The sequence below is a fragment of the Oncorhynchus gorbuscha genome, linkage group LG15 (assembly GCF_021184085.1).
Source record: "Oncorhynchus gorbuscha isolate QuinsamMale2020 ecotype Even-year linkage group LG15, OgorEven_v1.0, whole genome shotgun sequence".
Taxonomy (NCBI): Eukaryota; Metazoa; Chordata; class Actinopteri; order Salmoniformes; family Salmonidae; genus Oncorhynchus; species Oncorhynchus gorbuscha.
In genome coordinates this window covers 70,701,188-70,723,956 of record NC_060187.1, presented here as the reverse complement: position 1 = coordinate 70,723,956, position 22,769 = coordinate 70,701,188, and the positions used below count along the sequence as shown (strand labels likewise).

The 22,769-nt window shown below is 45.1% G+C and overlaps 1 pseudogene; it reads left to right on the top strand.

The window, feature by feature from the left end:
• LOC123997315 overlaps positions 1 to 22,769 on the top strand; it is a 141,041-nt pseudogene that overhangs the window by 16,652 nt on the left and 101,620 nt on the right.

Here is a 22,769-nt window from a genome sequence, read left to right as displayed (position 1 = left end):
GAATTCTACCAATCTGGAGCTCTTATTAAAACACAGGCCCAGGTACCATTTATTTAAGACTGGATTAGTTCACTGTGAAGCCCATGCAACCCAGGCAGCAAGTTTGTGTTTGAGCAGATGGAGGAGACTTGGCTGTGGCTCCCAGGGGATGAAATCTACTCTGCCACGGAGCCTGCTCCATGTTTATCCTTGGGCTTTATTGGATGTTGATGTTGGCCGGGCAAGAGGACCTTTTGTTTAAAGGCTATTTTTAAGGGAAGAACAGAGAGGGTGGCTCTATCTGGGATTTCTTTAACAGCACAATCTTTCCTAGAGAAGGTAGAGACCAAGTGACCATGAACTGTGACCGACACTCAGAATTTCTGGATGTAGAAGTTCTCAAGGGTTCTAGAGAGTGGTAGTATGTTCTCATAGTTCTCCCACTTCATTAACATGCCACAGAACACAGACAGAACACACTAACGCTGACTAATGTTCCCAGATATGATTAATGAGTAGAAGAAATAGAACCTGGAGCTTTAGAACTAGTTTTAACATCTTAAAAGCTCTAGAACTATGCCAAAAGAACAACACACTAAATCGTTTTTGTTGATATCATGCAGAACTGGGTCAAATACATATTTCAAATGTCTGAAATAATTTAAATGACCTTGATTTACAGAGTGAGTCACAATGAAGCCAATGGAATAATTCTAAAAGTATGACGTCTGTATAATAAATCAAGTGCACATTAAATATTTCAAATATTTGAAATGTGGATTTGACACAGAACTGATATGGTGAAATGCTAAAGATTCTCCTATACCAGATAGGTCAATTGAGGTCACAGTCAGGGCCCCTCACTCTCAGATGACACTGTAAGAGTGGATCTGTGTATCTGGCAGTAACATTTGAACATTAAACTGCCTGATGAAGACACATACAGTAATGAAGCCTGGCCACCATGTTTAACACAACAATAGAACAATATGTACAGTAGCTGTACTGTATAGCCACCAAGGCTTCAGATAGTATCACAGTTAGGTGTGTGAATGTGTACTGACCTTGTCATAAACCCGTGTTGGTTACCATAGAAAAAATCATATTTCATTTATTTTGACAAAATGTATTTTGGGGTAGTTTTTTTTCAGCGTACAAGTTCTAGGCATGACATCATTGGCAGAAGCCCATACAGTGACGCGTGGGTAAAGCACGGGAGGAAGAGGACGAGCACCTGAGCGCTGTTTAAAGATGACTCATGGCAAAACAAACTGAGGGTCCAATGGCCCCTGAAGGGGTCTGGCAGCTATAAGTCTCCTGCTCCAGGCTCCAACTATGTGGCGTAAAACAGCAGCGATGCGGAGAGAGATGTGAAGAGACTGGAGAAGAGGCGACGCTCCCCTGCCCTGTCTTGGCCTGCTTGGCGCTTCTGCCCGTTGGTCAGGTTGCCCAGGCTGAGACAGGCAGGCAGACAGCTGGTAGGCAGGCGGATGGACAGGCAGGAAAATAGGACAGACAGACAATGCAGTCTCTACCTCACTGACAGAGGTAAAGACAAGATGGTAATGACAGAGCGAATGACAAGACAGCAATGACAGACACAGTCACCCTATTTCTAGCTCCTTGCCAACTTTGCAGCATGACCTTTTTTAGTTGTTTTATTTCTTATGTAATTTGCTCAGAACGTTTCTTGTATTATTACCCACAGCCGAAATAACTTTTTACATTAGATCTGCGGTCACTCACCAGAAAACTCAAGCAGAAATAACTTTTGACATTAGATCGGCGGTCACTCACCAGAAAACTCAAGCAGGAATTACTTTTTGACATTAGATCGGCGGTCACTAACAAGAAACCTCGACTTCCTTGACCTGGATCCTTTGTTTGAACTTCCGAGTGAGCTCTATTCATCCCGGGGCTGCACCAAACCGCTGACAACAGAGAAGAGGAAGAAGAGGTGGTGGCGTGCATACCATCCACCGCTTCAGTATATTACTCGCTAAAAGTTCAGTCACTGGGCAATAAAGTAGACGAGCTCAGGGTGAGAATATCCTTCAGAGAGACATCATGGACTATAACATATTTTGTTTGACGGAATCATGTCTCCCTCTGGATATATTGTCCCCGTCCATTCAGGCAACAGGTTTCTCCATCTATTGCGCGGGAGAGGCAGAGGGTGTGTTTCATGATTAACAACTCATGGTGTGAGTGTGCTAACGTACAGGAACTCAAGTTGTTTTATTCTCCTAATCTGGAATACCTCACCATCAAATGGCAACCACATTAACTCCCGAGATCATTTTCTTCGTTCATTGTCACTGTCGTGTATATTTCCCCCAAGCCGATGGCTCTCAAGAAACTACACTGGACTATGTGCAAACTGCAAACCGCATATCCTGAGGCCACACTTATTGTAGCTGGGGACTTTAATAAAGGAAATCTGAAGAAAACACTACCCGAGAATTCAATCAGCACATCTCCTGTGCTACACGCGCATCACAAACTCTTGATCATTTACTACTCTCCCTTCTGGGATGGCTACAAAGCCCTCCCCTGCCCTCCCTTTGGCAAATCAGATCATACCTCCATTCTACTGCTCCCCACCTATAAACAGAAAATTAAACAGGAAGCACCAGTGGTAAGGACTGTTAAATATTGGTCTAACCAATTACTTCAAGATTTTTTGATCACGCGGACTGGGAAATGTTTCTGGTCACTTCTGAGAATAGTATTGATGTATACACTGACTCTGTGACTGGGTTCATAAGGAAGTGCATAGAGGATGTTGTTTACACTGTGACAATTAGAACCTAACCAAACCAAAAAATGTGTATAGATGGCAGCATTTTTGCAAAACTGAAAGTGCAAACCACCACATTTAACCATGGAAAGGTGAATGGGAACATGGACGTGAACAAACAGACCAGCTATGACCTTCGTAAGGCAATCAGAGGCAAAACGACAGTACAGGGACAAAGTGGAGTCGCAATTCAATGGCTCAGACATGAGACCTTGTGGCAGGGATGCCAGATCACAGATTTTAAAAGGAAAGCCAGCCAAGTCGCGGACACTGATGCCTCGCTCCTGTATAAGCTAAAAATACATTTCTTGCTTTGAGGAAAACAACATTGAGCCACCGACAGACATATTCAATATCTCCATATCAGTTTGTTGTCCCCACTTGTTTCAAGATGGTCTCAGAGTGGCGCAGAGGTCTAAGGCCCCGCATCTCAGTGTTTGAGGCGTCACTACAGACACCTGGTTTGAATCAGGCTGTGTCACAATCGACTGTGATTGGGAGTCTGGGTTTGGCCGGTGTAGGCCGTCATTGTAAATAAGAATTTGTTCTTAACTGACTTGCCTAGTTAAATAAAGCACATGTTAAAAAATATGTCCACAATGGTTCCTGTACCCAAAAAGTGGGAGGTAGCTGAACTAAATGACTATCACCCCATAGCACTCACTTCTCTCATCATGAGTTGTTTTGAGAGGCTAGTTCAGGACCATATCAGCTCCACCTTACAACCTAGATCCACTACAATTCGCATACCGCTTCAACAGATCCACAGATGATGAAATCGTCTTATCCCACCTAGATAAGAGAAACACCTATGTAAGAATACTATTCCTTGACTATAGCTCAGCCTTCAACACCATAGTGCCCTCCAAACTCATCACACAGCTCAGGGTCTGGGCTTGGGTCTGAACCCTTCCTCGTGCAACTTGGTCCTTGACTACCTGATGGGCCGACCCCAAGTGGTGAATGTAGGCAACAACGCCACCGCCATGCTGATCTTCAACACGGGGCCCCACAGAGGTGTGTGCTCAGCCCCTCCTCTACTCCTTGTTCACCCATGACTGCGTGGCTACGCACGACTTCAACTCAATCATCAACTTTGTTGACGACACAACAGTGGTAGGCCTGATTACCAACAATGATGAGACATGCTTACAGGGAGGAGGTGAGGGCCCTGGCGAGTGGTGCCAGGAAAATAACATCTCCCTAAATGTCAACAAAAAGAATCAAATGAAATCAAATGTATTTATATAGCCCTTCTTACATCAGCTGATATCTCAAAGTGCTGTACAGAAACCCAGCCTAAATCCCCAAACAGCAAGCAATGCAGGTGTAGAAGCACGGTGGCTAGGACCAAAACCTAGGAAGAAACCTAGAGAGGAACCAGGCTATGAGAGGTGGCCAGTCCTCTTTTGGCTATGCCGGGTGGAGATTATAACAGAACATGGCCAAGATGTTCAAATGTTCATAAATGACCAGCATGGTCAAATAATAATAATCACAGTAGTTGTCGAAGGTGCAGCAAGTCAGCACCTCAGGCGTAAATGTCAGTTGGCTTTTCATAGCCGATCATTAAGAGTATCTCAACCACTCCTTCTGTCTCTAGAGAGTTGAAAACAGCAGGTCTGGGACAGGTAGAACGTCCGTTGAACAGGTCAGGGTTCCATAGCCGCAGGCAGAACAGTTGAAACTGGAGCAGCAGCATGGCCTGGTGGACAGCAAGTAGTCATCATGCCAGGTAGTCCTGAGATATGGTCCTAGGGCTCAGGTCCTCTGAGAGAGAGAAAGAAAGTGAGAAAGAGAGAATTAGAGAGAATATACTTAAATTCACACAGGACACCGGATAAGAGAGGGGAGTACTCCAGATATAACAAACTGACCCTAGCCCCCGACACATAAACTACTGCAGCATAAATACTGGAGGCTGAGACAGGAGGGGTCAGGAGACACTGTGGCCCCATCCGATGATACCCGGACAGGGCCAAACAGGAAGGATATAACCCCACCCACTAACGTCAGTAGCCCTGCCCCCTTGTAAACAGTGTATGATCTCTGGATGATTCTTTTTCAGTCTAATACTGCGGGTAAAGAAGGAGCTTATTGTGGACTACAGAAGACAGCAGAGTGCACACCCCCATCCACATCGACAGTGCCGCAGTGGAGAGGGTCAAAAGCTTCAAGTTCCTCCAGAGTGCACCTCACAACCTAAAATTGTCCCTTCACACAGACAGTGTGGTGAAGAAGGCTCAACAGAGCCTCTTCAGCCTCTGGAGGCTGAAGAAATGCACCATTGAGAACATCCTGCCGGGCTGTATAACCGCCTGGTATCGAAATTGAACCATCTGCAACCGCAGGCTCTGTGGTGCGGTTAACCCAACGCATCATCGGGGCACGCTGCCTGCCCTCCAGTGGAAACAATTTAAGGGGAAAAACGATTTAATACATTTTTTAGAATAAGGTTGTAACGTAACAACATTTTTAAAAAGTGAAGGGGTCTGAATACATTCTGAATGCATCTCGCTGAAGAGCATCATAAGTACAGTGTTCAGTATGTCTCGACCATGGGGCTGCTATGAGTAACAAACCACAGCCCCTTTCTCGCCTGCATGGTAATTTGTATTTATAATTTATTTAATGCTAGCCATAGGCATTTCAGAGTGCTTGTGGTTTTCACCCCCAGCTTGGCAGAAAGACACCTGCCCAGCATCTGCTGGATGCATGGCTGGGATTTCATGAATTGTCTTTCAGGGTGAGGAGTACTGAGAGTGTGTATTTGGGTAGGTGGTTTCTGGTCTAGTTGCTGGTTCAGCCAAGGTTGTGGGTTCATGGGTTCAAACTAGTCCTCGGTCTGTCTCTGCTTCTAATGTCCTCCTCAGACGGAGACTTCTCTGTGGGTCTGAAGCCCAGTGTGCCCGGGCTCCACGGGGCTCTGAACTCTGGAGAGGAGAGAAAAGTGTGTGCGTGTGTGTTAGTGTGTGTGCACACAAGCTCATGCCTGAGTGTGTGTGTGTCTCGGTCTCGGGGGACAGAACATGTTCAGCTATAGAGCCAGGGGTTGAGTTGTCTGCCAAAAAAACACAGAGGTGTATCTGCTTTCACCAAAAAACTGGCAGCACTTTGGTGTCGGTTGGGTTTAGTTGCACTAAAACATTCTCTGTTTTCAAATGTTGGGGAAAAACAATGGAAGGAGATGGACAGTTATGGGCTCTGTTCTGTTCTGTTATAGACTAGGTTTCAAATGCCCTGTTCTCTGTAGTGCTACTTTTGACCAGGGCCATAGTGCACTATGTAGGGAATAGTGTGCCATTTGGGATGGAGTTTAGAACAGTACTGGAGTCGTTCCATTTCAAGGAAATGAGTGCCATGAAATGAGTGCCATGAAATGAGTGCCATAAGAAATAGATGCCATGAAATGAGTGCCATGAAATGAAGTGCCATGAAATGAGTACCATGAAATGAGTGCCATGAAATGAGTGCCATGAAATGAGTGCCCTTTGAAGTTTTAAGTAGAAATTGTGCACCAATATTGGATTTTAAAAGCCTGTTATATTAAATGGAAGTGACCTTTAATATAGACCACATGGAGAATTCAATAAATCTAATTTTGAATATGAAAAAGGATTGCTACAGTGCCAAAATACAGTATTTTGACATATCCCTCCATCAAGCTTGTGTCACATCTCGGAAGATTTTAACCCACTTGAGCCCCACATTTGTAAAGACCTAGTTATTTTGCTGCTTTGACAAAGTAATAACTGAAGATTATTATTTATTTCATTTGATTAGTGATTTCTTTAAGTCTGTTCCTCGTTTTAAGGTCAACCCTGTTAGGTGAACTGAACTCTCGTTTTAATATGGTGAAACTATTCCTTTTAAAATATTGTTTCTACTGTTTCTGGTCGTTTTGTGGTGGAAAACACCAGTGGCTCGAGCACAACACGTCAACCCTGTTAGCTTTAGATAGATACAGATTAGAAATGTTTTAACAATATATTGTTGGGAAGTTTTCATTCAATTGCCACTCCTGCGTACACACAGAGAGAGAGAGAGAGAGAGAGAGAGAGAGAGAGAGAGAGAGAGAGAGAGAGAGAGAGAGAGAGAGACAAAGCTCAGAGGTGGAAACCTAAATGAGGCAGTGAATGAACTTAGAAAGCACACAGAACATTCTGTGCCATTAAAAAGACCCAATTCTAATTCAACTAATTGAATGTGTCATTGAAACAATTGCACTTTATGGCAGTGTGGATCCACTTGCAAAACATTGGGACTAACAACCTACTGAAATCCTGAATTCAGACTTCTGTAAGATTCTCCTACATGTCCAGAGAAAACTACAAACAATGCATGCAGGGCAGAATTAGGCCAACATCCACTAATAATAAAAACAAAAATTGCAATTAAGATTTGGAAACATCTTAAATACAGTGACCATGGCTCATATCGTTACTAAGCCCTGCAATACCAAAAGATGAGCAAAGAAAAAAGAGTCCAATCAATCAAAATAAACACAGTCAAAAACAAAACTACGTTAATTATTGGGAAACACAAAACACAAGCACAAAGTAAAAATGCAGTATTTTTCTGACCCTACATAGACAGTACACCATGGTAAACTATGACCATGGTTACTGATCAAAACCTTATAAAACCTTGACAAAGTACAGGCTCAGTGAGAAAACCTGGCTCCCTGTAGAGAAAGGTTGTGCAAACACAGCAGAACCCACGTCACCGGCACCCGTGGAGCCGGTGTAGTAGAGACAGAAACAGAGACAGATCCAGAGACAGATCAAAAGACAGATCCAGAGACAGATACAGAGACAGATCCAGAACAGAGACAGATCCAGAGACAGATACAGATTCAGAGACAGATACAGATCCAGAGACAGATTCAGAGACAGATACAGAGACATATACAGATACAGATACAGATACAGAGACAGAGACAGAGACAGATACAGAGACAGATACAGAGACAGATACAGAGACAGAGACAGAGACAGATCAGAGACAGATCCAGAGATGGATCCAGAGACAGAGACAGAGACAGATCCAGAGACAGAGAGATGGATCCAGATACAGATACAGATCCAGAGACAGAGACAGATACAGATACAGATACAGAGACGGATCCAGAGACAGACACAGATACAGATCCAAGACAAATAGATCCAGAGACAGATCCAGATCCAGAGACAGATACAGGAACAGATACAGATCCAGAGACAAATAGAGCCATACAGAGACAGATCCAGATCCAGAGACAGATACAGAGACAGATACAGAGACAGATACAGAGACAGATACAGAGCCAGAGACAGAGACAGAGACAGAGACAGAGACAGATACAGAGACAGATACAGAGACAAGAGACAGATCAGAGACAGATCCAGAGGGCAGACAGAACAGAGACAGAGACAGAGACAGAGACAGAGCAAGAGACAGGAGACAGATATAGAGACAGATATAGAGACAGATACAGATCCAGAGACAGATACAGAGACAGATCAGAGACAGATACAGATCCAAGGGACAAAAACAAAGACAAAGACAGAGACAGAGACAGATCCAGAGAGACAGGTACAGAGACAGATCCAGATACAGAGACAAAGACAGATACAGAGACAAAGACAGAGACAGAGACAGAGCAGAGACAGAGACAGATATAGAGACAGATATAGAGACAGAGACAGATACAGAGACAGATACAGATACAGAGACAAAGACAGATACAGAGACAGAGACAGAGACAGAGACAGAGCAGAGACAGATATAGAGACAGATATAGAGACAGATACAGATCCAGAGACAGATAATAGAGACAGATCCAGAGACAGATACAGAGACAGATCCAGAAACATATACAGAGACAGATACAGATACAGATTCAGGTCCAGATCAGAGACAGATACAGAGAGAGATCCAGAGACAGAGACAGAGACAGAGACATATCCAGTGACAGATACAGAGATTCCAGGGACAGATCCAGAGACGGATCAGAGACAGAGAACAGATCCAGATCCAGAGACAGATCCAGATACAGAGACAGATCAGAACAGAGACAGATCAGAGACAGATACAGAGACAGATTCAGAGACAGATCCAGATCAGAGACAGATACAGATACAGATACAGAGACAGAGACAGATCCAGAGACAGGTACAGAGACAGAGACAAAGACATATACAGAGACAGATACAGAGACAGATACAGAGACAGATACAGAGACAGATACAGAGACAGATCCAGAGACATATACAGAGACAGATACAGAGACAGATACAGATACAGATACAGATACAGATACAGATACAGATACAGATACAGATACAGATCCAGATACAGAGACAGATACATATACAGATACAGAGACAGAGACAAAGACAGAGACAGAGACAGATACAGAGACAGAGACAGAGACAGAGACAGATACAGAGACAGAGACATATCCAGAGACAGATACAGAGACAGATTCAGAGACGGATCCAGAGACAGATATGAGATCCAGAGACAGATACAGATACAGATACAGAGACAGAGACAAAGACAGAGACAGAGACAGATACAGAGACAGAGACAGAGACAGATACAGATCCAGATACAGAGACAGAGACAGATCCAGAGACAGATCCAGGTACAGAGACAGAGACAGAGACAGAGACAGATACAGATCCAGAGACAGATGCAGATACAGAGACAGAGACAGATCCAGAGACAGGTACAGAGACAGACACAGAGACAGACACAGAGACAGATACAGATACAGAGACAGATACAGAGACAGATCCAGAGACAAAGACAAAGACAAAGACAGAACAGATACAGAGACAGAGACAGATACAGATACAGAGACAGAGGCATGAGGACAGAGACAGATACAGAGACAGGAGAGACAGATCAGAGACAGAGACAGAGACAAAGACAAAGACAGATACAGATACAGAGACAGAGACAGATACAGAGACAGATACAGAGACAGAGACAAAGACAGAAACAGATACAGAGACAGAGACAGATACAGATACAGATACAGAGACAAAAGACAGATACAGACAGAGACAGATACAGATACAGACAGAGACAGACAGATACAGATACAGATACAGACACAACGACAGATACAGAGACAGAGACAAAGACAGATACAGAGACAGAGACAGAGACAGAAGACAGAGACAGATACAGATACAGAGACAGATACAGAGACAGAGACTGAGACAGATACAGATACAGATACAGATACAGATACAGATACAGATACAGGTCCAGAGACAGATACAGAGACAGAGACAGAGACAGAGACAGAGACAGAGACAGAGACAGATCCAGAGACAGAGACAGATACAGAAACAGATACAGATACAAAGACATCTACAGAGACGGTTCCAGAGACAGATACAGAGACAGATCCAGAAACAGATCCAGAGACAGATACAGATACAGAGACAGAGACAGATACAGATACAGATCCAGATCCAGAGACAGATACAGAGAGAGATCCAGAGACAGATCCAGAGACAGAGACTGAGACAGATACAGAAACAGATACAGATACAGATCCAGACAGATTCCGAGACGGATCCAGAGACAGATACAGATACAGATCCAGAGACAGATACAGATACAGAGACAGATACAGAGAGAGATCCAGAGACAGAGACTGAGACAGATACAGAAACAGATACAGATACAGATCCAGAGACAGATCCAGAGACAGATCCAGAGACAGATACAGAGGCAGATACAGAGACAGATACAGATACAGATCCAGATCCAGATCCAGAGACAGATACAGATACAGAGACAGATCCAGAGACATATCCAGAGACAGATACAGAGACATATCCAGAGACAAATCCAGAGACAGATACAGAGACATATCCAGAGACAGATCCAGAGACAGATACAGAGACAGATACAGAGACATATCCAGAGACAGATACAGAGACAAATCCAGTGACAGATACAGAGACATATCCAGAGACAGATACAGAGCGGATCCAGAGACAGATCCAGATCAGATCAGAGACAGATCAGAGACAGATCCAGGGACAGGTACAGAGACAGGTACAAAGACAGATACAGAGACAGATCCAGAGACAGATACAGATACAGAGACAGGTACAGAGACAGGTACAGAGACAGATAGAGACAGATCCAGAGACAGATCCAGGGACAGGTACAGAGACAGGTACAGAGACAGATACAGAGACAGATCCAGAGACAGATACAGATACAGATACAGAGACAGAGACAGATACAGATCCAGAGACAGAGACAGATCCAGAGACAGATCCAGGGACAGGTACAGAGACAGAGACATGTACAGAGACAGGTACAGAGACAGATAGAGACAGATCCAGATACAGAGACAGATACAGAGACATATCCAGAGACAGATCAGAGACAGATACAGATACAGAGACAGATACAGCGACAGGTACAGATACAGATATAGATACAGCGACAGATCCAGATCCAGAGACAGGTACAGAGACAGGTACAGAGACAGGTACAGAGACAGATCGAGACAGATCCAGATACAGAGACATAACCAGAGACAGATCCAGAGACAGATCCAGAGACAGATCCAGAGAGAGGTACAGAGACAGATACATAGACAGAGACAGAGACAGATCCAGAGACAGAGACAGAGACAGAGACAGAGACAGAGACAGAGACAGATCCCTCCTGTCTCATCCTCCAGTATTTATGCGGCAGTAGTTTATGTGTCGGGGGCTAGGGTCAGTTTGTTATATCTGGAGTACTTCTCCTGTCCTACTCTGTGTCCTCTGTGAATTTAAGTGTGCTCTCTCTAATTCTCTCTTTCTCTCTTTCTTTTTCTCTCTCGGAGGACCTGAGCCCTAAGACCATGCCTCAGGACTACCTGACATGATGACTCCTTGCTGTCCCCAGTCCACCTGGCCGTGCTGCTGCTCCAGTTTCAACTGTTCTGCCTTATTATTATTGGACCATTCTGGTCATTTATGAACATTTGAACATCCTGGCCATGTTCTGTTATAATCTCCACCCGGCACAGCCAGAAGAGGACTGGCCACCCCACATAGCCTGGTTCCTCTCTAGTTTCTTCCTAGGTTTGGCCTTTCTGGGGAGTTTTTCCTAGCCACCGTGCTTCTACACCTGCATTGCTTGCTGTTTGGGGTTTTAGGCTGGGTTTCTGTACAGCACTTTGAGATATAAGCTGATGTACGAAGGGCTATATAAATACATTTGTTTTGATTTGATTTGATCCAGAGACAGATACAGATCCAGATCCAAATCCAGAGACAGAGACCGATCAGAGACAGATCCCAGAGACAGATCCAGAGACAGATCCAGAGACAGAGACAGATCAGAGACAGATCCAGAGACAGATCCAGAGACAGAGACAGATCCAGAGACAGAGACAGATCCAGAGACAGATCCAGAGACAGAGACAGAGACAGATCCAGAGACAGATCCAGAGACAGAGACAGAGACAGAGACAGATCCAGATCCAGAGACAGATACAGAGACAGATCCAGAAACAGAGCTCAGGTCAGAGACAGATCCAGAGACAGATCCAGAGACAGATCCAGAGACAGAGAGACAGATCCAGAGACAGAGACAGATCCAGAGACAGAGACAGAGACAGATACAGAGACAGAGACAGAGACAGATCCAGATCCAGAGACAGAGACAGATACAGAGACAGATCCAGAGACAGATCCAGAGACAGAGACAGAGACAGATCCAGAGACAGATACAGAGACAGATACAGAGACAGAGACAGATCCAGAGACAGAGACAGATCCAGAGAGACAGATACAGAGACAGAGACAGATACAGAGACAGATACAGAGACAGATACAGAGACAGATACAGAGACAGATCCAGAGACAGAGACAGGACAGAGACAGATACAGAGACAGAGACGATACAGAGACAGATCCAGAGACAGATACAGAGACAGATCCAGAGACAGAGACAGAGACAGATCCAGAGACAGATACAGAGACAGAGACAGATACAGATACAGAGACAGAGACAGAGACAGATACAGAGACAGATACAGAGACAGATACAGAGACAGATACAGACAGAGACAGATCCAGAGACTGATACAGAGACAGATCCAGAGACAGAGACAGAGACAGATCCAGAGGACAGCTACAGAGACAGATACAGAAGCAGATACGAATACAGATACAGATACAGAGACAGATCCGGAGATAGAGACAGAGACAGACACGAATGCAGATACAGATCCAGATCCAGAGACAGATCCCTCCTGTCTCATCCTCGAAAATATTTATGCGGCAGTAGTTTATGTGTCGGGGCTGAGGTCAGTTTGTTATATCCTGGAGTACTTCTCCTGTCCTATTCGGTGTCCTGTGTGAATTTAAGTGTGCTCTCTCTAATTCTCTCTTTCTCTCTTTCTTTTTCTCTCTCGGAGGACCTGAGCCTAGGACCATGCCTCAGGACTACCTGACATGATGACTCCTTGCTGTCCCCCGTCCACCTGGCCGTGCTGCTGCTCCAGTTTCAACTGTTCTGCCTTATTATTATTGGACCATTCTGGTCATTTATGAACATTTGAACATCCTGGCCATGTTCTGTTATAATAATCTCCTGGCACAGCCAGAGAGGACAGCCACCCCACATAGCCTGGTTCCTCTCTGAAGTTTCTTCCTAGGTTTTGGCCTTTCTAGAGGAATTTTCCTAGCACGTGCTTCTACCTGCATTGCTTGCTGTTTGGGGTTTTAGGCTGGGTTTCTGTACAGCACTTTGAGATATAAGCTGATGTACGAAGGGCTATATAAATACATTTGTTTTGATTTGATTTGATTTGATCCAGAGACAGATACAGATCCAAATCCAGAGACAGAGACAGATCCAGAGACAGATCCAGAGACAGATCCAGAGACAGATCCAGAGACAGAGACAGATCCAGAGACAGATCCAGAGACAGATCCAGAGACAGATCCAGAGACAGAGACAGATCCAGAGACAGATCCAGAGACAGAGACAGATCCAGAGACAGATCCAGAGACAGAGACAGAGACAGATCCAGAGACAGATCCAGAGACAGAGACAGAGACAGATCCAGAGACAGATCCAGAGACAGATCCAGAGACAGATACAGAGACAGATACAGAGACAGATCCAGAGACAGATACAGAGTCAGATCCAGAGACAGATCCAGAGACAGATCCAGAGACAGATCCAGAGACAGATACAGAGACAGATCCAGAGACAGATCCAGAGACAGATCAGAGACAGATACAGAGACAGATGCAGAGACAGATCCAGAGACAGATCCAGAGACAGAGACAGATCCAGAGACAGATCCAGAGACAGAGACAGAGACAGTCAAGAGACAGATCCAGGGACAGATCCAGAGACAGAGACAGATCCAGAGACAGAGACAGAGACAGAGACAGAGACAGAGACAGATACAGATACAGATACAGAGACAGATACATATACAGATACAGAGACAGAGACAGAGACAGAGCAGATACAGAGACAGATCCCTCCTGTCTCGACCCTCCAGTATTTATGCGGCAGTAGTTTATGTGTCGGGGCTAGGGTCAGTTTGTTATATCTGGAGTACTTCTCTATGTCTATTCGGTGTCCTGTGTGAATTTAAGTGTGCTCTCTCTAATTCTCTCTTCTCTCTTTCTTTCTTTCTTTCTCTCTCTCGGACTGAGCCCGAGGACCATGCCCCAGGACTACCTGACATGATGACTCCTTGCTGTCCCCAGTCCACACCTGGCCCCGTACTGCTGTTCAGTTTCAACTGTTCTGCCTTATTATTATTGGACCATTCTGGTCATTTATGAACATTTGAACATCCTGGCCATGTTCTGTTATAATCTCCACCTGGCACAGCCAGAAAGAGGACTGGCCACCCCACATAGCCTGGTTCCTCTCTAGGTTTCTTCTAGGTTTTGGCATTTCTAGGGAGTTTTCTAGCCACCGTGCTTCTACCCTGCATTGCTTGCTGTTGGGGGTTTTAGGCTGGGTTTCTGTACAGCACTTTGAGATATAAGCTGATGTACGAAGGGCTATATAAATACAGTTGTTTTGATTTGATTTGATCTGGGAGACCGATGCCGATCCAGAGACAAGAGACAGAGACAGACACAGATCCAGAGACAGATCAGAGACAGAGACAGAGACAGAGACAGATCAGAGACAGATACAGAGACAGAGACAGATCCAGAGACAGAGACAGAGACAGATACAGAGACAGATCCAGAGACAGATACAGAGACAGATCCAGAGACAGAGACAGATCCAGAGACAGATACAGAGACAGAGACAGATACATAGACAGATCCAGAGACAGATACAGAGACAGATCCAGAGACAGAGACAGAGACAGATCCAGAGACAGATACAGAGACAGATACAGAGACAGAGACAGAGACAGAGACAGAGACAGAGACAGATACAGAGACAGATACAGAGACAGATCCAGAGACAGATACAGAGACAGATCCAGAGACAGAGACAGATCCAGAGACAGATACAGAGACAGAGACAGAGACAGAGACAGATACAGATACAGATACAGATACAGAGACAGATACAGATACAGAGACAGAGACAGATACAGAGACAGAGACAGAGACAGAGACAGAGACAGAGACAGAGACAAAGACAGAGACAGAGACAGAGACAGAGACAGAGACAGAGACAGAGACAGATACAGAGACAGAGACAGAGACAAAGACAGATACAGAGACAGATACAGAGACAGATACAGAGACAGAGACAGAGACAGAGACAAAGACAGATACAGAGACAGATACAGAGACAGATACAGAGACAGAGACAGAGACAGAGACAGAGACAGATCCAGAGACAGATACAGAGACAGATCCAGAGACAGATACAGATCCAGAGACAGATACAGAGACAGAGACAGATACAGAGACAAAGACAGAGACAGAGACAAAGACAGATACAGAGACAGAGACAGAGACAGAGACAGATACAGAGACAGATACAGAGACAGATACAGAGACAGAGACAGAGACAGAGACAGATACAGAGACAGAGACAGATACAGAGACAAAGACAGATACAGAGACAAAGACAGAGACAGAGACAAAGACAGATACAGAGACAGAGACAGATACAGAGACAGAGACAGAGACAGAGACAAAGACAGAGACAGAGACAAAGACAGAGACAGAGACAGAGACAGAGACAGATACAGAGACAGATACAGAGACAGATACAGAGACAGAGACAGAGACAGAGACAGAGACAGATCCAGAGACAGATACAGAGACAGATACAGATACAGATACAGAGACAGATACAGATACAGAGACAAAGACAAAGACAAAGACAGATACAGATACAGAGACAGAGACAGAGACAGAGACAGAGACAGAGACAGAGACAAAGACAAAGACAGATACAGAGACAGATACAGAGACAGATACAGATACAAAGACAGATACAGATACAGAGACAGATACAGATACAGAGACAGATACAGATACAGAGACAGATACAGATCCAGAGACAGATCCAGGGACAGGTACAGAGACAGAGACAGATCCAGAGACAGAGACAGATCCAGAGACAGAGACAGATCCAGAGACAGAGACAGAGACAGATCCAGAGACAGATCCAGATCCAGAGACAGAGACAGAGACAGAGACAGATCCAGAGACAGATCCAGAGACAGAGACAGAAACAGAGTCAGATCCAGAGACAGATCCAGAGACAGATCCAGAGACAGATCCAGAGACAGATCCAGAGACAGATCCAGAGACAGAGACAGATCCAGAGACAGAGACAGAGACAGATCCAGAGACAGAGACAGAGACAGATACAGAGACAGAGACAGAGACAGATACAGATCCAGAGACAGAGACAGATCCAGAGACAGATCCAGAGACAGATCCAGAGACAGAGACAGAGACAGATCCAGAGACAGATACAGAGACAGATACAGAGACAGAGACAGAGACAGATCCAGAGACAGAGACAGAGACAGATCCAGAGACAGATACAGAGACAGAGACAGATACAGAGACAGATACAGAGACAGATACAGAGACAGATCCAGAGACAGAGACAGAGACAGAGACAGATACAGAGACAGAGACAGATACAGAGACAGATCCAGAGACAGATACAGAGACAGATCCAGAGACAGAGACAGAGACAGATCCAGAGACAGATACAGAGACAGAGACAGATACAGAGACAGAGACAGATACAGAGACAGATCCAGAGACAGATACAGAGACAGATCCAGAGACAGAGACAGAGACAGATCCAGAGACAGATACAGAGACAGAGACAGATACAGATACAGAGACAGAGACAGAGACAGATACAGAGACAGATACAGAGACAGATACAGAGACAGATACAGAGACAGATCCAGAGACTGATACAGAGACAGATCCAGAGACAGAGACAGAGACAGATCCAGAGACAGCTACAGAGACAGATACAGAGACAGATACAGATACAGATACAGAGACAGATCCGGAGATAGAGACAGAGACAGACACAGATACAGATACAGATCCAGATCCAGAGACAGATCCCTCCTGTCTCATCCTCCAGTATTTATGCGGCAGTAGTTTATGTGTCGGGGGCTAGGGTCAGTTTGTTATATCTGGAGTACTTCTCCTGTCCTATTCGGTGTCCTGTGTGAATTTAAGTGTGCTCTCTCTAATTCTCTCTTTCTCTCTTTCTTTTTCTCTCTCGGAGGACCTGAGCCCTAGGACCATGCCTCAGGACTACCTGACATGATGACTCCTTGCTGTCCCCAGTCCACCTGGCCGTGCTGCTGCTCCAGTTTCAACTGTTCTGCCTTATTATTATTGGACCATTCTGGTCATTTATGAACATTTGAACATCCTGGCCATGTTCTGTTATAATCTCCACCTGGCACAGCCAGAAGAGGACTGGCCACCCCACATAGCCTGGTTCCTCTCTAGGTTTCTTCCTAGGTTTTGGCCTTTCTAGGGAATTTTTCCTAGCCACCGTGCTTCTACACCTGCATTGCTTGCTGTTTGGGGTTTTAGGCTGGGTTTCTGTACAGCACTTTGAGATATAAGCTGATGTACGAAGGGCTATATAAATACATTTGTTTTGATTTGATTTGATTTGATCCAGAGACAGATACAGATCCAAATCCAGAGACAGAGACAGATCCAGAGACAGATCCAGAGACAGATCCAGAGACAGATCCAGAGACAGATCCAGAGACAGAGACAGATCCAGAGACAGATCCAGAGACAGATCCAGAGACAGATCCAGAGACAGAGACAGATCCAGAGACAGATCCAGAGACAGAGACAGATCCAGAGACAGATCCAGAGACAGAGACAGAGACAGATCCAGAGACAGATCCAGAGACAGAGACAGAGACAGATCCAGAGACAGATCCAGAGACAGATCCAGAGACAGATACAGAGACAGATACAGAGACAGATCCAGAGACAGATACAGAGTCAGATCCAGAGACAGATCCAGAGACAGATCCAGAGACAGATCCAGAGACAGATACAGAGACAGATACAGAGACAGATCCAGAGACAGATCCAGAGACAGATCCAGAGACAGAGACAGATCCAGAGACAGATCCAGAGACAGAGACAGAGACAGATCCAGAGACAGATCTAGAGACAGATCCAGAGACAGAGACAGATCCAGAGACAGAGACAGAGACAGATACAGGGAGACAGATACAGATACAAAGACAGATACAGATACAGAGACAGATACAGATACAGAGACAGATACAGATACAAAGACAGATGCAGAGACAGAGAGAAGATCCCTCCCTGATATCCTCCAGATACAGATTTGTAATAGCCCAGAGACAGATACAGACTTCTCCCTGACGGTGTCTCTGTGAATTTAAGTGTGCAATTCTCTTTCTCTCTTTCTTTTTCTCTCTCGATACAGATACAGAGACAGATACAGATACAGATAAAGACAGATAGAGACAGAGACAAATACAGATACCCCACATAGCCTGGTTCCTCTCTAGGTTTCTTCCTAGGTTTTGGCATTTCTAGGGAATTTTTCCTAGCCACCGTGCTTCTACACCTGCATTGCTTGCTGTTTGGGGTTTTAGGCTGGGTTTCTGTACAGCACTTTGAGATATAAGCTGATGTACGAAGGGCTATATAAATACAGTTGTTTTGATTTGATTTGATCTTGATCTGGAGACCGATACCGATCCAGAGACAGAGACAGAGACAGACACAGATCCAAAGACAGATCCAGAGACAGAGACAGAGACAGATCCAGAGACAGATACAGAGACAGATACAGAGACAGAGACAGAGACAGATCCAGAGACAGAGACAGAGACAGAGACAGATACAGAGACAGATCCAGAGACAGATACAGAGACAGATCCAGAGACAGAGACAGAGACAGATCCAGAGACAGATACAGAGACAGAGACAGATACATAGACAGATCCAGAGACAGATACAGAGACAGATCCAGAGACAGAGACAGATCCAGAGACAGATACAGAGACAGATACAGAGACAGAGACAGAGACAGAGACAGAGACAGAGACAGATACAGAGACAGATACAGAGACAGATCCAGAGACAGATACAGAGACAGATCCAGAGACAGAGACAGATCCAGAGACAGATACAGAGACAGAGACAGAGACAGATACAGATACAGATACAGATACAGAGACAGATACAGAGACAGAGACAGAGACAGATACAGAGACAGAGACAGAGACAGAGACAGAGACAGAGACAGAGACAAAGACAGAGACAGAGACAAAGACAGATACAGAGACAGAGACAGAGACAGAGACAGAGACAGAGACAGAGACAGAGACAGATACAGAGACAGAGACAGAGACAAAGATAGATACAGAGACAGATACAGAGACAGATACAGAGACAGAGACAGAGACAGAGACAGAGACAGAGACAAAGACAGATACAGAGACAGATACAGAGACAGATACAGAGACAGAGACAGAGACAGAGACAGAGACAGAGACAGATACAGATACAAAGACAGATACAGATACAGAGACAGATACAGATACAGAGACAGATACAGATACAGAGACAGATACAGATCCAGAGACAGATCCAGGGACAGGTACAGAGACAGAGACAGATCCAGAGACAGAGACAGATCCAGAGACAGAGACAGATCCAGAGACAGAGACAGAGACAGATCCAGAGACAGATCCAGAGACAGAGACAGAGACAGAGACAGAGACAGATCCAGAGACAGATCCAGAGACAGAGACAGAAACAGAGTCAGATCCAGAGACAGATCCAGAGACAGATCCAGAGACAGATCCAGAGACAGATCCAGAGACAGATCCAGAGACAGAGACAGATCCAGAGACAGATCCAGAGACAGAGACAGAAACAGAGTCAGATCCAGAGACAGATCCAGAGACAGATCCAGAGACAGATCCAGAGACAGATCCAGAGACAGATCCAGAGACAGAGACAGATCCAGAGACAGAGACAGAGACAGATCCAGAGACAGAGACAGAGACAGATACAGAGACAGAGACAGAGACAGATACAGATCCAGAGACAGAGACAGATCCAGAGACAGATCCAGAGACAGATCCAGAGACAGAGACAGAGACAGATCCAGAGACAGATACAGAGACAGATACAGAGACAGAGACAGAGACAGATCCAGAGACAGAGACAGAGACAGATCCAGAGACAGATACAGAGACAGAGACAGATACAGAGACAGATACAGAGACAGATACAGAGACAGATCCAGAGACAGAGACAGAGACAGAGACAGATACAGAGACAGAGACAGATACAGAGACAGATCCAGAGACAGATACAGAGACAGATCCAGAGACAGAGACAGAGACAGATCCAGAGACAGATACAGAGACAGAGACAGATACAGATACAGAGACAGAGACAGAGACAGATACAGAGACAGATACAGAGACAGATACAGAGACAGATACAGAGACAGATCCAGAGACTGATACAGAGACAGATCCAGAGACAGAGACAGAGACAGATCCAGAGACAGCTACAGAGACAGATACAGAGACAGATACAGATACAGATACAGAGACAGATCCGGAGATAGAGACAGAGACAGACACAGATACAGATACAGATCCAGATCCAGAGACAGATCCCTCCTGTCTCATCCTCCAGTATTTATGCGGCAGTAGTTTATGTGTCGGGGGCTAGGGTCAGTTTGTTATATCTGGAGTACTTCTCCTGTCCTATTCGGTGTCCTGTGTGAATTTAAGTGTGCTCTCTCTAATTCTCTCTTTCTCTCTTTCTTTTTCTCTCTCGGAGGACCTGAGCCCTAGGACCATGCCTCAGGACTACCTGACATGATGACTCCTTGCTGTCCCCAGTCCACCTGGCCGTGCTGCTGCTCCAGTTTCAACTGTTCTGCCTTATTATTATTGGACCATTCTGGTCATTTATGAACATTTGAACATCCTGGCCATGTTCTGTTATAATCTCCACCTGGCACAGCCAGAAGAGGACTGGCCACCCCACATAGCCTGGTTCCTCTCTAGGTTTCTTCCTAGGTTTTGGCCTTTCTAGGGAATTTTTCCTAGCCACCGTGCTTCTACACCTGCATTGCTTGCTGTTTGGGGTTTTAGGCTGGGTTTCTGTACAGCACTTTGAGATATAAGCTGATGTACGAAGGGCTATATAAATACATTTGTTTTGATTTGATTTGATTTGATCCAGAGACAGATACAGATCCAAATCCAGAGACAGAGACAGATCCAGAGACAGATCCAGAGACAGATCCAGAGACAGATCCAGAGACAGAGACAGATCCAGAGACAGATCCAGAGACAGATCCAGAGACAGATCCAGAGACAGAGACAGATCCAGAGACAGATCCAGAGACAGAGACAGATCCAGAGACAGATCCAGAGACAGAGACAGAGACAGATCCAGAGACAGATCCAGAGACAGAGACAGAGACAGATCCAGAGACAGATCCAGAGACAGATCCAGAGACAGATACAGAGACAGATACAGAGACAGATCCAGAGACAGATACAGAGTCAGATCCAGAGACAGATCCAGAGACAGATCCAGAGACAGATCCAGAGACAGATACAGAGACAGATACAGAGACAGATCCAGAGACAGATCCAGAGACAGATCCAGAGACAGAGACAGATCCAGAGACAGATCCAGAGACAGAGACAGAGACAGATCCAGAGACAGATCTAGAGACAGATCCAGAGACAGAGACAGATCCAGAGACAGAGACAGAGACAGAGACAGAGACAGATACAGATACAGATACAGATACAGATACAGATACAGATACAGATTCAGAGACAGATACAGAGACAGAGACAGATACATATACAGATACAGAGACAGAGACAGAGACAGAGACAGATACAGAGACAGATACAGAGACAGATCCCTCCTGTCTCATCCTCCAGTATTTATGCGGCAGTAGTTTATGTGTCGGGGGCTAGGGTCAGTTTGTTATATCTGGAGTACTTCTCCTGTCCTATTCGGTGTCCTGTGTGAATTTAAGTGTGCTCTCTCTAATTCTCTCTTTCTCTCTTTCTTTTTCTCTCTCGGAGGACCTGAGCCCTAGGACCATGCCTCAGGACTACCTGACATGATGACTCCTTGCTGTCCCCAGTCCACCTGGCCGTGCTGCTGCTCCAGTTTCAACTGTTCTGCCTTATTATTATTGGACCATTCTGGTCATTTATGAACATTTGAACATCCTGGCCATGTTCTGTTATAATCTCCACCCGGCACAGCCAGAAGAGGACTGGCCACCCCACATAGCCTGGTTCCTCTCTAGGTTTCTTCCTAGGTTTTGGCATTTCTAGGGAATTTTTCCTAGCCACCGTGCTTCTACACCTGCATTGCTTGCTGTTTGGGGTTTTAGGCTGGGTTTCTGTACAGCACTTTGAGATATAAGCTGATGTACGAAGGGCTATATAAATACAGTTGTTTTGATTTGATTTGATCTTGAT